Raw genomic sequence first — 18,868 nt, forward strand, 5'->3', positions numbered from 1 at the left:
TCCTCTCCTCAACCTCCCAGCACCCTTTGTGGGATGTTCTCTTCTTCACTTTAAAGATAAATATAATATGCATATTAAACCAGGGTGATAGGGCTTATACTATATATTAAACTGCCATTCCAAACATACTGTATTAAATCTCTATCTTATCCTCTGAAATATGTTCCCATTAGCTGCTATCACTCACTCAGAATTAATGGCCATTTAATTACTTATGTGACAGCTCAATAGGAAAAAACAGGGTTAACTCTGAAGGTAACTGACTGAAGTCATTGTAGGTTATTTACCAATATAGTGGCATTAGAAGCTTGAATAATTTTTATTGATTAACAGACTTTCTGTTCTATTTCACAGTTGAATTATTGCCTCTCTGAGCTCTCTTTCTCTCTCTCTCTCCTTGGCATGTTCTCCAGCTCATTATTTCCATCATTTCTTGATAATTTGGAGTTGGCTGTTTAAAACTTGGAGTCTCTTATTAAGTTTTGGCCATAGTGGATAAGAGGCAGCAGTACTGTAAGTGCAGAGAGATAAACTAATCATCTTAAACCCCTAATTATTAGTATCTTAGTGTGACAGACTGTTTTTGCGAGCTTGCCAAATTGAGCCTCAAATGAGGAAAGGCATATCTGTGGAAGTGGTAATAATTTTAAGTCATCTCGATCTGGCTTGGGGTGGCAGAATTCATTAGTGCAGATTAGCACTGTGTGTACAAAGTAAATTAGATATCTAATAGCAAACGTGGAGGTCCAGGGATTCTTAATTTCCTGCCAAAGATTAGGGACAATGTCAAGAGGCGATTTTATATAAATATTTATATATATTTTAGCATTTTGACCTACCCTATGTGGATCCCTGTGTGCTATTAGCCAGTCAGTATTACTTTTACCCCTAACCTTTGACCCATAGCATTCACGCCAAAGTTGTACCTATTAAGACAGTGAGGAACTATAAATAGGAAGTCCAAATCAGATAATGCAGTGATTCCTGACAGGGTAGCAAGAAGAATTGTTTTCTGCATGGATACAGGGGAAGCTAATTATGTGTGTAAGGAGAAGGTTGGGGAAAAATAATAAGATTACAAAGAATAATTTGCTGATATAATTACACCAAAATTGGGTACACACAATCGTCAAATACATGTATTGCTTGACCTGGGTTAGCCAGTGAAATAAATCCTCCTTCTATAGCCTTTGTTAATTTGTTTTTATCATCTCCAAGTGGTGTTTGTGCAGGCAGTTCAATTTGCATGTGTAATTCCACTGTGCAAATTGACAACAAGTAGATAATTCTAGGAAATAGGCTGGTTGCAGGCCCCAGCTATCTTCCCAAGCCTATTCATTTTGAGGAACCGCTGAGGCATGAAACTCATACATCAACTATTTCCTGACAACGCTCCGGCTTATTGTCCCCTAAAATGTCATTACAGCCATTATTTATGAAGCTAATTCATTTATTAAACCATATTTACTCTGATGGAACTTGTCACATTCTATCCATATCCCACACATAGCTTTTGAACAATAGTAAAAAAAAAAAAGAATATATATATATATATATATATATATATATATATATATATATATATATCATACATAAATATGCACATACATACTTACAAACATTTAGATATCATGCATCTGTTATTTGGGAAATCTTCTATTAAAAAGATAAGGCAATCTAACGTCCTCATTAGAATATTTCATTGTAAATAGTTCTCTGTTTTTGTAGTTTTTGTAGACTGTAGTTTTTGTAGAAAGTTGGCCTATACAGTTAACCTACCATATGCACACTTGAGGCAAGCAATGAATATATGTAAGGTTCAAAGCCTCAGCTTCTTACAGAGGATGGCATTGAAACAGGGTTGTGGTGCCAACAGCGATGGTAGATAAATTAAGATAAACAACTCAGATGTGTGTAAAAAAATATTAAAGGTTCTTGTCTGTGGCATCGGCTGTTCCTTCTATTACGTGGCCATGCTTTCCTGCATTTTCTCTCAGTTTCTCTATAAATCCCTAGCATGGTATTGTGAGAGAGGAAACAGCTGGTTTTGTGAACTTACAGTACATTCATAACTCTGTTTAGAAGTCAACCCTTCTAAACGTGTTAAACAGCAAGCTACCCCAGCTATTGAGCTGCCAATCCAGGTCACAGGCACTAGTGAAACCAACTTCAATGTGCTGCTGTTAACTGATTTAGCTTCCTCTACTGTCAGATTGCCTGCCAACACTGGGTGCGAACCAGCGATCCTTTGCGTCACAACACGTGTGTTTGTCCTCCTCAACAACGTTGTGACCATTTAAGCAATACAAAAAGTCCCAATTTTATTTACTCATCGGCACCATAATAAGTTAGCCTCCAAATGAGCTTGCTGTACTTTCTTAACTCTGTTACACTCATGTGAACAGGCAAGCGGTGAGCGTCCACTTGGTCAAGTTGTCGATGTCATACAAAAAAACATAATGTATTTTTTAAAACATACTGTATTTTTTCCATTAAATATTAACATTTTTTTAACTAGTTTTCATAGCAAAGGCGGATAACACATTTTTTATCAAAAGCAATTAATTTTGTCATGTAAAAGCATATCCTACTTACTACATGCTTTTAATAATGGCTTTGCTTTTGTTTTGGGCCAACTTGGTTATGGGTGCTGAAGAAGGCACCTAGTTCATACCCTGGAGGCAATCCAAAACGGATGGCCATGAACTTTTACTAGCTGCAAAAAAAAAAGATCTATGGGGTGTCCACAGCCCCCACTGTCCCTTCATATGGCCCCAGCCACCCGACCTCAAAAAAGGGCCAGCGAAATGTCTTGTTCTGGGGCATACTCTTTCTGAGGGCAAATTATGTAAACCAGAGCAGGCCACTCCCTTCCCAGACAAAATCAGTGGGATGTCTTGCTTTCTTTAATATCTCTGGTGCAAGGTCAAGTGAATTAAAACTACATTTAAATTTAAATACAATGTTCGTGTGCTATGAGTCAATGCAGTTGCAGATAACTCAGAAAATCAACCTCCACCACATACATGAAAAAATAGTACACTTTGCATCTGTGCTATTGCGGCATGTGACAGCATGGGTAGCCTCTTAGAGGCTATGGTATTCAACTGAAATCTTCCCAGAGTGAGGGTTGACCTTGGCACATGGGAACTATTGATGCAATGTCTTTTCTTCTTAGGATTTAGAGGTAAAAATGTCTAATGTTTTAAACCTAGGAGGAGATGGCTTACCGCTGTAGAAAGAGCACGGCCTCCACACTGACAACAATAATAAATATATAAACATGACTAAATGGGTAAATCCTATTTTAAGGGCTCTGATCTATTCCATTCTGACAGCCACCTTTCCAAATGAGTGTCTAGTCAATGCTACACACAGACACCAGATAACTGATGCTAAACGCACCTAGCTGCCCAGCCTGTTACTGCTGACTTATGGATCTGTCACTATGGAGAAGAGCAGAGTACATGGCAGAGTAGATAATTTCTAATTGTGTGAGATGAAATAACACATGGCGGGCTGATACATTTTAATGTAACATGTTCTCTCCGGATAATTCCAACATGCCATTCTCCCATACTTTCCTTTAACTCACCTGTCACCCCAAAAGCACTTATCACAGCAGTTCCATTGAGTTGTGTTTGAACTGTTTTATAATATTGATTTGTAGACATGACATTTTAATTAGTAAGCGGGTGTCAGCTGTCGTTGGTAGTGCTATTGGATCAGGGGCATGCAACAGAAATCGGAATAAAGCACTTACTGTTATAAGCTAGTAAAAGGGGATGATGTAGATGTAGAGGCACATTGATGAACTGTTTAAGTTGGATAAGAAATACAAAAAAGAAAGAGCAACGTGTCTGTTTGTCCCTTTCAATGTGCCTGTCTGTGTGTCTGTCGCTATGTTCCTTTGAATATCTGTCAGGCAAAATGTACTGTGTGATGTACTAAAGTCATCGAAACTTCTCTGACAATCTGTGTTTTCTCTCCATATGTTGCAATTAATAATGTCTTTTTAACCAAGGAACTTGGCTAGCAAGTGAGAGTGGGTTAGTAGATGAGGTAACTTTGCAGCACTCCAATGAACAGAAATAAGCTTTGAGGGTTTAGCCAGCATAAACACATTAAACAGATGAGATTCATCAGCACTCTAGTGTCAAATCCATAATACCCACAGGGCAATCTCAACACAAGCCAATTGCAGATCATGGCTCTCCACAAAACACAGGCAAGCTGCCATTCATTCTGCAGGAAGCTAGGAGATGAATCAAAGAGATTTGGATTTCTTTTTTAATCAACTCAATCAACTCAAGATAGGCCTAAAATATTTGGTCTCCAATAGGCAGGCTTTCTGGAAAAAGGCATGCACTTTCTAAAGCTAGACTAGCCATTCATTCAAATAAGTGTGAACATGCCAACATGGGATTGTCATTATCCAACATACTGTATGTTTTTTCATATATACATTATTACCTGCTGACATGCAGTAAATATCACAGGAAAGAAATTCTAGCCATCTTTTACCGACATTAGCAATCTATGTGAATACATAGTCTGAAACAAAAAATAAGTAATAGTGATGTTTGTGGATTATCTTTATTTACCAAATACAATCTACGATATGGAAGACCCAGAGAGGGTTCTAGTGATTTGGGGGCCCTAGGCAGAGACTGGTTGAGGCCCCTAAATAATGTATTTCTTTACCTTCTGAGCCATACCAACAGCAATTTGAACATACCTTTTTTCTTTATGGTTGATTGGAAATGCCGCTTCCTAAGACACTTGCATTGCTGCCCCTTTCTAAAGAGAGTAAATCAACAAGTTGAAAAATTATTTAATTAAGGATATATGCTGCCATATCAGCAATGACTACAGTAAGTCATGTTGTTCAACTACAGTGAAGCACCTAGTTATGTTGTTCAAATACAGAGAAGCACCTAGTCATGTTGTTTAACTACAGAAAAGCACCTAGTCACGTTGTTTAACTACAGTGAAGCACCTAGTCATGTTGTTTAACTACAGTAAACCACCTAGTCACGTTGTTCCACTACAGTAAAGCACCTAGTCATGTTGTTTAACTACAGTAAAGCACCTAGTCATGTTGTTCAACTACAGTAAAGCACCTAGTCATGTTGTTTAACTACAGTAAAGCACCTAGTCATGTTGTTCAACTACAGTAAAGCACCTAGTCATGTTGTTTAACTACAGTGAAACACCTAGTCATGTTGTTCAACTACACTGAAGCACCTAGTCATGTTGTTTAACAACAGTAAAGCACCTAGTAATGTTGTTTAACTACAGTGAAGCACCTAGTCATGTTGTTCAACTACACTAAAGCACCTAGTCATGTTGTTTAACTACAGTGAAGCACCTAATCATGTTGTTTAACAATAGTGAAGCACCTAATCATGTTGTTCAACTACAGTAAAGCACCTAGTCATGTTGTTTAACTACAGTGAAGCACCTAGTCATGTTGTTCAACTACAGTAAAGCACCTAGTCATGTTGTTTAACTACAGTGAAGCAACTAGTAAATGATGTTCAACTGCAGTGAAGCACCTAGTCATGTTGTTCAAGTGTAATGTTTCTAAATTATGATCAATGCATCCATATACCTTGCCCTCTTTAATGTTCTTGTTATGGTTGTGCTTATTTATATTATTTCTCTCTCCCCCTTTTTAAAGAGGGAGAGAGAGAAGTAAACAACCAGAGACAATACATTTAAGGGGGAGAGAGAGAGAAATAAACACAACCAGAGACAAGACAGTGAAGAGGGAGATAGAGAAAAACAGAACCAGAACATTAAAGAGGGAGGGAGAAAAGGAACAGAACCCAAACATTAATGTCTTGTCTCTCTCTAGTGGTGTCCGTTCGTGGTTGATGGTCCTTAGTGCTTTAGCCCATCAATGTCAAATCGACTTCAGGAATAGTGCAGCCGCTAAACTGTTCACATTAATAGTACTATCCCCAGCCACTAAACTACTACTATTGCTAACATTGTTGGCAGAAGAAAGAAAATTGGTCACCTTTGGAATAAAAGTTTTGTTTTCCTCCTTACGTCTTTTTGCTGCAGCGCTAACATATAATTGTTTCATAATTTCACAAGTTTCCAATCTGTCTCTCTTACTGTAGGCTACCTAATGAATTTCACACTGCTGGGCTGAGAAACAATATGGGACAAACCATTTGCGTAAGATAGGGGGGTTCGGGTTCGTCTCGCACATGAATAATGGAATGGAAGGCAGGATATAATTTGTTTACATGTTTGGGAGAAACATAAATATGCTAAATAACATACTTAAATTTTATTTAGAATTTTCACCTGGCCCGAGTCATTCTGGGGCCCTAGGCGACTGCTTTCTTTGCCTAATGGCAGCGCCGCCTCTGGGAAAACCTGTAGGTTAGGCGTACATGCTAGCATGTGGTTAGGGTTCAGGTTAAGGTTAGGTTTAGGGGTAGGTTTCAAGGTTAAGCCAAAACATCATTGCTGCCACTCACTCATTATAGCACGGTTCATCTCCCACCTCCCCCGACTGGTCCTGTAATGCTAGCCATGTACTGAAAAACACGTCTGTATATTTTGCAAAAAGTTCAACACATTTCATCTATAATTAGTCTGTGAACTGCACAGCTGGAGCAGTTTATACTCAGATAAAATTACACATTTAAATTGAAATATTTCTCCTCTGAGGTACTGTAAGTTAAATGCATCAACTTTATTTCACCATTTCTCTGTTTGTCTAATTTCTTTCCAAATCATTATAGGCCTTGCCTTTTGAATAGATTTCACTGGAGACAGCCAGATCAGCATGAAATTAAGCTCTGTTTGAATCTTTACATGCTCCAATCAGATGGGCTGAGATCTAATCATCAGCTGCCTGCCCTACCGGCGTCCACTCTGATGAAATTGACTACATATTCATAGGTTCACTTACATGGTTGATTATAACAGCGAGGATAGAAGGTACAACCTTTCTTCCATGTATCGTTTTTTTCATTTTCTTATGTGAAAATAAAGATTGATATTGGCCCTCATTGAATCCGCAAGCAGATGAACAAAGGGAGGAGTGCCCTTGTGAAATGCTGGAGGAATAAGATATGAACAAAGCATCTGGTCTTCAGTTGGTTTACTCATTGACTCTCTGATGTTTAAATTAGTTTAAAAAAAAGTCCTATTCATTTATTCTTAGCCGCTTAATGTGTCTCTTACAGCAGTGAGAATGTTGCATTTGCTGCTAATTTGTTTCTATGGTCCTGTAATCATTCCATTACCTTGCCTGACATAAAATAATGCCTTTGAATAATGGAAAATATTACCTGATGAATTAATTTACATGATAGCATCTGGGGTAAGAAGCTTAAATGCCATCTTAAATTACATGCAGGCATTGGGAAACTTTCAACTTGTCTCATTTGCATAAGAGGAACACTGAGTGGAGCCTTGCTTCTCTCAGAGAGGCCAGCACACTCCCGGTGAAGGCTAATTGATGACATAATTTTGTAAATTATAAATCACATTATTACTGAGCAGAAAACATTATCAAAAATCTTTTTTGCTCCACGGCAAACGGTATCATTCGCTACTGTTCTGGTCATCCTTAGTAAATGTACTGCCAATCTGTCAGTGTCTACCAAACCTCATTATTCTTTCTGTTTGTCTGTTTTCTTTTTCTGTATGACCTCTCAAAAGAAGATTATAACATGGTTTATTCAAACCCTGAAAACAGTCAAATATAAATATACTATGTCTATAAGATCGCAACTTTTTACTGTTTTAATTGCATTGGTAGCCAGTTTATAATAGCAATCTCGGAGGTTTGTGGCATTTTGCTATTATACGATGACTAAAAGATGATGTGTTGTGAGAACAACTCAATTATAGTATACTGGCCAAATACCTCAGCCCTCACACCTTATAGCATATAGATACAGATATACCATGGCTAAGTGCTGTGTCCATACGCTACTCATTTCATCATGCCTAAAAACAGCCCTTAACCTTGGTATGTTGACCACATACCGTACCACCTCATGAAATATTGCAACATATGTGAAACAAGTCTACAATGTAAATAAATGTGCTGTGAATTAAGATAAAAGGAGATATCATTTTGGAAAGCGTTACAGAAGTAATGTAACTCCACAGTATAGTGGGCTCTATAGTAATAACAACAAAACCAATAATCTTTTGGAACAATGAAGTCGAACCTTAACAAACAAGCCAATTTGATCATGTCTCAGTTTGGCTAGGCTTAATATTGTAATTAGAATACAAGTTGGAAGGCTTGATAATGATTCTTAGACAAATCATAATGCTTAAACTGCAAAAAAATTTATAGTTCAATGAATAATGAAAAACAAGGATTTTTTTCAAACTTATTCAAAGGTTTCTACTAAAAAGCAATCAGTGTTTTGATGGAAAAAAAAGTTCTGCAGAGTTTAAAACAAATAATACATCATATTCACCCTATTCATTTAAACCTAATTTATTTTTTCCCGATAAAATTATTAGTACACTGTCCCATTTTCATTAAATGCGTAATGTCAGAGATGACATTCTGTTTTTAAAATATTCTATACACCCATTTTAATTTACTAAACTGAAGGGATGTCAATTTATATGGTGGAAATTCAAAATGCTTGGCTGACTGATTACATCCCTTTAATTTTGGTAAATTAAAATGTTGATGTAATTAAAATACCTTATTGATGGAATAAAACAGCTTAGACAGTGAAGTGTCTGAGTGTATAGGAATGTGTCCTCCTTATTGAACTAGGAAATCACAGTAATACTCTATGGGGTTGTCAAAATGTCCCTATGGTGTCATACTTTCAATGGTGAAACCTGGTACAAGTATGTTAATGTCCAAAAGCATTGTGCTGAGCAATACTGAGCAAAAAAGGACTGTCAAGTTATGATCTACATTTGTTTGAATTGTCAGAGTATAATGCCTGTATGGAAATCATGTCATCATCACAAACAAATGGCCCCTGGCTAAATTATTGTGCCGGGGGAGTAGGGTCAGTTCTCCTCCTTTGTAAATAATTTGTACATCTAAGGAAGGGCTCTCAAAATGTTCCATGTGTCCTGCTCCATTTAAACTTAAGAGGACATGAGCCCTTGGACCATACCTCAGAACTACCAGGCACGAAAGACTTGTAGCTGTGCCTGTTCAAAGTCCTCCTGGTTGTATTGCAAAACAAGTAGATGACAATATCTAAAATTTTCGGCTACCAGTCTGCTGATCCTTCCTGCAGCCTTTTTGTTCCTGTCCTTATCCATCTAGCCATGCTTCTGACTTGAATTGTGTTTAATAGGCTCTGGACACAGCCCACATGCATTTATTAATACTCTTAAAATGTTCATGTGGCACAGCCAGAAAAGGGCTGGACACCCATCAGAGCATGGTTCTTTTCTAGGTTTCTTCCCAAGTTTCGTCCCTTTTAGGGAGTTTTTTCTAGCCACTGTGCAAGAGGCGAAGCCATGGCTGGGCCAGACAGGGCCTGTGACCTGCCAGATTGAGTACTGTCCCACCCATTCAGGTTGTCTTAACAAATGTACATTTGATTTGTTGTTTGTATTGTTTTCTAATAAATCAGAAGTGTTGAAAATGCCAGTAAAAGGTACTAATTGGTTACATCAGAATCCAACGCTATCCCACCACCTTCACTACATATAGTAGATTTAGCTATCTAGTTAGCTATATACTGTGCTCTTATTGTTCTTGTAACCATAACAGTAATTATTTGTTAAGTTATAGCAAAACAAAGTTAGCTCTTGCACTTCTTTAAAAAGCCAACAATGGAGGATGATTAAACACCTCAATTGGATTTCGAGCCCAATCCCTCATCAGTCCACAAGGAGGCTAGCAAGTTTATGATGAGAAAGCTAGAAATAGCAGTTCAGGCCCAACCATTAAGAAAGCTAGTATGTCAGCAGACAAAGAGGAGGTTACATTTTCTACTGTATTGAGTAAAGATACAATTTTAAATCAACTTATACCGCGATGCCATGAGCAATTTATTTGTTGAAACGAATTGCCATCATGTTAAAGTGGTTCTGGATATTATAATATTATGTGCCAAACAGGACTTCATGGACATAGCGAGAGTGAAGAAGCCTTTAATAGGGGCAATGCTTTGGAAATATTTAAATTAATATGCAAATATGATCCAAAAATTGAAAATTGTCTTGAGCAGCTGCCCAAAAACACTAGACCCATGAGTTCAGAGATTTGAAACGAGCTGCAAGTCAGCTACCTCCCTTCTAATGTGCAAAATCAAAGCAGAGCTATGGCATATCTATGGCTTTGCTTTTGTTGCCGCCACTTTATTTTTATGAAGCCTGCTTATTTTATAGGCCAGGTTTATTTTTTTGGTGATTCAAGCAGATTAATTTTTTCATGCCTGCGTGATATTATTTATAATTACAACTGTCATGCTTGAATACATTTCAAGCATGACAATTCAAAGGTATGTGTTTGAGTAGGGGTGGATGGAGGACCACTGGATAAAGACCCTGGCCGTGACAGGGTATTGATCTGGTTGTCCTCCATCCACACCTTGATTGACCTGGCTGTGTGGCATGGAGCATTGTCCTGCTGGAAAAACCAATTCTCAAAGTTGGGGAACATTGTCAGAGCAGAAGGAAGCAGGTGTTCTTCCAGGATAACCTTTTACTTGGCTTGATTCATGCGTCCTTCACAAAGACAAATCTGCCTGATTCCAGCCTTGCTGAAGCGTCCCCTGATCATCACCAATCCTCTACAAAATGTCACAGTGCATGCGAGACACTGTGGCTTGTAGGCCTCTCCAGGTCTCCATCTAACCATTAGATGACTAGGCGTTGGACAAAGCTGAAAATGTTACTCGCCAGTGAAGATGACCTTACTCCATTCCTTGACGGTCCAATCCTTATGCTCTTTTGCAAACTTGTGCCTGGCTATTCTTTGCTTCTCATTGATGAAGGGCTTTTTTCTAGCATTGCACGACTTCAGCCCTGCCCCTAGGAGCCTGTTTTGGACCGTCCTCACCGTGCACTTCACCCCAGCTGCTGTTTGCCATTCTTATTATAGGTCACTTGATGTCATCCTACGGTTATTGAGTGACATTCGAATAAGTTGACGTTCATCTCGGTCAGTGGACAGTCGTTTTCAGCCTCTGCCAATCTGTAGCTTTGTTGTCCCCAATGTCTGTTGCTTGACCTTGTTCTTATGAACCACCGTCTTTGATATTTTCAGGATGGAAGCAACCTGATGCTCACTGTATTCTTCTGCCAGTAAAGCCAGAATTGAAACCTTCTTTTCCTCAATCAAAGCTTTTATTTTCAACAACTTTTGTCATGCTGAATAGTTATTTTTTTATTCAAATTACCTTTGAAGTACTACAGTAACAAACAGCAGTGGTGGATGATCATGGGATCCTTTCCATAGTAAATAAAAAAACCTTCACAACATCCAGCCAAGTGAAATACACTCCAGGAGGTAGGTATATCCAAGTCTACCATAAAGAGACGACTTCACGAGAGCAAATAGAGGGTTCACCACAAGGTGCAAACCATTCATAAGCCTCAAGAATAGAAAGGCCAGATTTGACTTTGCCCCCCCCCCCCAAAAAAAAAGACAGCCTGATTCTGGAACAGCATTCTTTGGACAGAGGAAACTAAGATCAACCTGTACCAAAATGATGGGAAGAAAAAGGTATGGCGAAGGCTTGGAATGGCTCATGATCCAAAGTATACCACATCATCTGTAAAACATGGTGGAAGCAGTGTGATGGCATGGCCATGCATGGCTTCCAATGGCACTGGGTCACTAGTGTTTATTGATGATGTGACAGGATCATCATGCATTTCAATTGCTGAAGACAAAACCTAATGCAGAAAGATCCACGAACAAACAACAATTGAAGACAGCTGTAGTAAAGGCCTGGCAAAGCATCACATAGGAGGAAACCAAGCATTTGGTGATGTCCATCCATTCCAGACTTCAAGCAGTCATTGCCTGCAAAGGATTCTTGACAAAGTATTAAAAATGAACATAATAAGGGGACAATAAGGGGACTGTGTATGGTTGCAATTCCTAAATGTTTCATATGATATGTTTTGTCCATTGTGGTGGTGTACAGAGCCAAAATTATGAAAGTTGTCAGTGTCCAATTATTTCCGGATCTAACTGTATGTTGTTTCCTGCTTGAAATGTAGTTTGTTTGGTTGTCATTGCAAAATACCCATTTTGGATACAGCAGATGTTAGCTGGAAGAAGTTGTTGTTAGAGTGTCAAGTGTTTTTTATGTATAATTTGAACACATTTAAGTATATTTATGTTAATTTGTGATGATTACATTGGTAAAGGCTTACAGTCGAATAATTCAATATAAGTTTGAAATGCAGAGCATCTCCAAAACTGCAGCCCTTGTGGGGTGTTCCTGGTCTGTAGTGGTCAGTATCTATCAAAAGTGGTCCAAGGGAAAAAAAGCGGTGAACCAGCGACAGGGTCATGGACGGCCAAGGCTCATTGATGCACGTGGGGAGCGAAGGCTGGCCCATGTGGTCTGACCTGGTCTGATGAATCACGTTTCCTTTTACATCACATGGATGGCCATGTGCGTCGCTTACCTGGAGAACACATGGCACCAGGATGCACTATGGGAAGGAGACAACCGGTGGAGGCAGTGTGATGCTTTGGACAATGTTCTGCTGGGAAACCTTGGGTCCTGCCATTCACTTTGACAAATACCACCTACCTAAGCATTGTTGCAGATTTTGTGTACCCTTTCATGGCAACGGCATTCCCTGATGGCACTGGCCTCTTTCAGCAGGATAATGTGCCCTGCCACAAAGGAATGGTTTGAAAAACACAACTAGTTCAAGGTGCCAAGGTGTTGGCCTCCAAATTCCCCAGATCTCAATCCAATCAAGCATCTGTGGGATGTGCTGGACAAACAAGTCCGATCCATAGAGGCCCCACCTCACAACATACAGGACTTAAAGGATCTTCTGCTAACGTCTTGGTGCCAGATACCTCAGCACAACTCCAGAGGCCTAGTGGAGTCCATGCTTCGATGGGTTAGGGCTGTTTTGGCAGCAAAAGTGGAACATACACAATATTAGGCAGGTGGTCATAATGTTATGGCTGATCAGTGTATATACTGTATATGTACTGTATGTGTGTGTAGATATGAGCCAAAACCTCCATTCAATGCTACGGTAGCCAATTTGAATTTAAGTCAAAATCTTGGATTTTAGGCACAAAAAAATACTGAGTTGCCCTGCCCAAGCATTTGGACAGCTGAACAAATTTCAGTTCTCCTTTGTATGTAACACATCATGCTTTAAACACATTTGATGACACTATATATTTTAACAATAACAGGGGCAAGGTTTCTCAAGTGTGAGGTTGAAATGTGCAACTGTAATGTATTAAAATGTTTGTGCATTTCCTACTATATCTCTAATGATCAACATGAGATTGGTATCAAGATCCTTTGTTTAGCCTGACATTATTCTCTCTTAAATTGGATTGTTGCATCCATCACTGATGTATTCTATAGTAACACCACCTCAGAATCAATGTCATACTTTTCTAATGGTTAGTCATTGTGAATACTTTTTCTCTGGAGCCCATAGTTTGCTAATGGTATTTCCTTAATTTTGTTTTGTTCATAACGTCCTTCTGCCAATTTTGCTCATTCTCAGTAAAGTCCTCAAGCTCTCCAATAGCCCAGGGAGACAGAGGGAAAAAAGCCCCTGGATTGTGAAAATCTGAGAGGCAGAGAGAGCAAGGGGGAGAGGAATGCCTTACCTTCCTCATTACACTGCTGTCATTTACTCTTCATCCCCCGTACTCTTTAGTGGCATTAAGACGGGATGTAAATTTGACAGTTAACGCTGTTAGAAAATGGCTGGTTCAAGAAGGGCAGGAATTAGAGATGGGCATTAGGCACTGATAAGCTCCTTTCCTCCGCCGCGGCGGCTGCTTAACATTCATGGGAAAGTCATCATCAAACAACGTTATCGCAGCTCTGTTGACGGCGGAGGAACATCATCACTATGATAATTTTTTTTTATAGCTGTGAGCCAAAAAAGCACTCTTTTATTTCAGCGGTTTGTTAATGAGATAGGAGCTTGTTGGTATGGGCAGTGCAAACTTGCCACTCTCCGGCATTTGTTTGAGTCCCCTCACAACCCCCCCCTTCCACCTCCTCACTGTTTAATGTTGCAGGGGGACATTTTTTATGTGCTCCAGTAGAAGTGTTCTGTTTACATTCGCTGAAGGAGGGCCTTTATGTGTACCTTTAGAGATCAGTTGCTCAAAGAGCGGAAAACATAGTGATATCAACAAACACTCAATGCAGCAGCTAGGTGCCAGGCATGTGGCACCTGTCAGTCACTTTACTAGCGCATATGGGAACCACGAGGTGTTGAACCATATGGTAAACATTTTGAAATATGTTGATCTATAGATATTTCTGGAGGACCATTATAATGTTTTTTTAACTATGTTTATTGCCAAGTGGGATTTCTCTGTGCCTTAGTAAAACCTCCTATACTGAATGTAAATGGTGATATTTTATTAATTTGTTTGAAGCTGACTATATTTGACTATACCCTTAGTTTTTCAGTCCCAGATTAGGCCCTAGTCCTAGACTTAATCTGTATCCGGGAAACCGCCTCTAATAATGGAATTGAGGACCAGACCCTGTTGTGAAGCACATTATTCCTATTCAGTTGGACGTAATCCCTTGCTAGGCCAACCTGATGAGTAAATTAGTGATTTGTTTGCCCTATAATGGCCCAGTGCAGAGATTTCCACTGCATTGGAAACCATTACAAGATGAGCAATACATAGTGTTATCACTGCTTGCACAAAGCAGCTCTGTTTTGGATGGGGATGGATGCATACACTGTCGACTATAGATAACCCAAATCAGATTTTGGATTCATCACTTAGCTTTTGTTTGTTGAATGGTTTAGCAGATATTTGATCTTTTAAGATCCCTACCAAGGGAGCCTACTAAGCATCTAACTTGCTTTAATTCGTTCTCAAACTTTGTGAATGTCAGTTGTGTTGAAAATTGTGAACTGACAGTCATTCAGTCTCATTTCGAATGTTTATTTGTTTCAATTTACTCAATTTTTTTTAATCCTTTGTCTCCAATTCCATGATATCCAATTTGTGAGTAAGGCCCTGCTTCATCTTAATAGCTCCCAGTAGACTCTGGACAGTTGATGCTATTCTGGTTCCATCATGCTGTATGCTAAGGACGCAGTTTACACTACAATCCTTACATGTTGCAAGGAATGCATTTTCTTCCTTTCTACTTCTATTACGCTCACAGGCCTTGAGGAGTTGTTGGAGCACGATGAGGCAAAGCAACCATATTTGATTACTAATCCCCTTAACCAAATTGCACTGCCCTCTGTGGGACCCCTGGGATAATCAAAGCAGGATTTGAACCCTGGTCTCACAAAAACACAGCCTACTGCAAAGCATGGAGTTTACCAATGTATGTGCCTGGCCCAAGATATTCATTTTAAATTCATAAACAAAGGTCCTCTATTCTATTATACAGCAGTAAGCCTTAGTAACTTTTCACCTTTTGCAACATTACTGTGCAGCATCTTCTGCTTTGAACTCTGGCTAACCAAACTTTTATAAGTTATTTGTTTATGTATCTGTCCCCATGAGCTGTACATTTCCTACAGTAGGTCCTTCTATTGCTTTGTTTTTGCTACTCATGACTGACAAGTCCTACGGCAGAAACCAGTGCGTTTGTAAAATGTTTTCTGATTTTAGAGCACTCTTTTAATATTTATTTGACAGTTGGTGTTTATTTCTTCACAGTTTTTAGAGGAGGCATATTGTACAAGTGTACCCTTGAGTGCACCTATGACAAAAGTAGACAGTACATTGAACCAGGCAAGAAAGAATTGCCAACCTATTTCAGTTGATGCTTTAACTGCCTATTTCCAACTCACTTTACCCAAGCATCACCTCCTTGTGTGACTTAATTGAAAAATGTTGTGGAAACTTTGAAAACTCTCTCCGAGCCTACCTGTTCATAGTTGTGTCTGTTCTCCATAGGTTTCTACAATAACCATCTGTAAACTAAAACTCTGTCCAACTCTCACAGTTTAAGGGAGTCATTTGTATGTTTTCCACCATACGTATGCAGAAAAAGCTAATTAGGAGAACTACATTATTGTTGAAAAAGGTACTTCACAAATGTTTTTCACATTGTTCTGGTCATTGTGTGCTATGTTATATCTTATCTTAAGCTAGCTGTGGACAGGTTTACTCATTCAGGTAAGTAGCAAGCTAGCTACCTAGTAGTACAGTTCCCTCCACTAATATTTGCACCCTTGGTAAATATGGGCAATGTTTTTATAATCCTCATCCTCTTGATGATTTATTCCAAATATTCACAAAAACAAACCTTTATTTAAGTAAAATGATTGGGGGAAAAAACATGTGAAATAAATATTTTTCTCCAAAACATGTGTGCCAAGATTACTGGCACCCCTAGAAATTTGCATGAGTAAAATTTTGCTGAAGTATCTTCCCATCAATATTATATGTTTTCAATTTCACCTGAGTGCTTATGTACACTTAAGCAGTAATTCTGTTTCACTAGGTTATAAATATGAGGTGACACACAGGCCAAATTCCCATAGTCATCCGTCACTATGGGAAAGACCCAAGAATACAGTATTAGTATGCGACAAAAGGTTGTTGAGCTGCACAAATCATGGCTATAAGAAAATAGCTCAACAGTTGAAAATGTACATTTCCATTATCAGTGGAATAATTAAGAAGTTTAAAGCAATGGGAGATGTTAATAACAGTCAGCCTGGAAGAGGACGTGTGTATATATTGACCCCAAAAGAGAGGCCAAAGAACTGCAGACTTTAGTTGTCAGTTGGAGTCAGTCTTCATAACTACAATCAGATGCCACCTACCTAACATGTTGTTTGGGAGAGTTGCCAAAAAAAAGCCTTTGCTGTCATCAAACAACAAACTCCAATGAGTAAAGTTTGTCAGATGTTACTGGAACTACCAATGGGACCAGGTTCTATAGTCCCAAAATAGAGCTGTTTGGAAACAACCACCAGAGGTGTGTTTGGCGTAGACAGAAAGATAGGAAACGTGCCTCCTCCCCACTGTAAAGTATGGTGATGGATCTTTGATGTTGTGGGGCTGTTTTTCGTCCAACGGGCCAATGCAACTTGTTAGGACACACGGTATCATGGACTCCATCAAATACCAGCAGATATTAAATGAAAATGTGACTGCCAGGAAGCTTGAACTGGGCCGTGGTTGGATCTTCCAGCATTGACAATGATTCAAAGCACACCTCAAAATCAACACATAAATGGTTCACTGACAACATAATCAAGATTTAGCCATGGCCATCCCAGTTCTCTGACCAAAACCCATTGAAAACCAGTGGGATGAGCTGAAGAGGAGAGTCCACAAGCAAGGACCAAAGAATCTGAAGGATCTTTAAAGATTGTGTATAGAGGAATAGTCACAGAGTCCTTGCACAGAGATTGTTCTTAAAAATAAATCTTAGAATTTCTTGTCAAATACCGTTTTGCTCCTATTTACCAAATATGCCAATAATACTGGAGGGGACTGTAAGACACCAATAAAACTCTGTCCATTGCCACTAGCCTTGGACACTTCACTCAGTTACAATCATATCATGGGCAGGATAGGCCATAAAAATGTGAATCCTGAACCAGCATTTTTATAAAGTTAGCTCAAATGCCAAGCTAATAGCGGATGCCTACAGGCTAAACACAAGCTCTACCTGCCCTGCACCACTAAAATAGGACACATATAAAAAAAAAAACAATAATAACAATAATTCCAAAACAAAAACAGGAATTGGCATTGTAGAGTCTTAGATAGATTGTTTTTGCTGTTCACCTTGTAGGGTGGAACTTAGCAATGTCTCTTTAAAATAATTTCTGATTGTAGTAAGCTTACATTAGAAATGAGTGTTTAGGGTTCAGGTGGCTTCCACATATCATGAAACCATTAGGGGTCACTCTCTTGGATTCCTCTAAAGCATTACTGGGGGAAGTGGGTTTAAAAAAAGGGTATTATTGTCGAATCATAAAAACCTAGGAGGGTGGACTGACTGTAATGTAAATGATTGTAATCAAATTTGAACTGGTGTAATTTAATCAAATAAATGGTGCGCTGTAAAAAGAGTAACAAGGCGCTAATGCCACATTTGCCAGAAGTATTATATCTAAGTGCATTCTTTCCCCGTTTGTGTTGTGTCCTTACACATGATTTGGGATGCATCCGGTTGACCTTTTCAGCATACATTTATGTAATTGAATTACTGTTTTCCTGCCAGTACCAGTATGTTTCAGTAGCCCATTAATTAGTAATCACATTGTAAGAAATCCTCTGTGCCTTTCATCCATCTCTGCTGCTCTAACGTATTTCTGATCCCTTCGTTCTCCCCCCTTCACTCTCTTCTTTCCCTTGCGTTGGTGTTCAAATTCGGAGGGAATGAATGGATTACTCTTACTGAAATAGCTGGATCTCAGATTTGAGGTCAACAGCAAATCCATTTGGGGGAGAAAAAAGAAGAAGAAAAAAAACACAAATAACCCTACTTTTCCCTCCCATCCACAGTGACCTGCTTTTCAACAGTTCCTCATCGCGTGGAGTTGAGCCAAGAGCTTAGTGCCCCATTGATAGGAGGTAATCTGTGACACTATTTCTCCCCTTAATATATTTACATTATTGTATTAGACCAAAATAAGCACGCTATGAGGGTGAGAGCTTGAGTGTTTTTGAACAATACCTACAGGACTGACAAAAAAAAAAGATGCAAAATTGAAAAGG

The sequence above is a fragment of the Esox lucius genome, chromosome 6 (assembly GCF_011004845.1).
Source record: "Esox lucius isolate fEsoLuc1 chromosome 6, fEsoLuc1.pri, whole genome shotgun sequence".
NCBI lineage: Eukaryota > Metazoa > Chordata > Actinopteri > Esociformes > Esocidae > Esox > Esox lucius.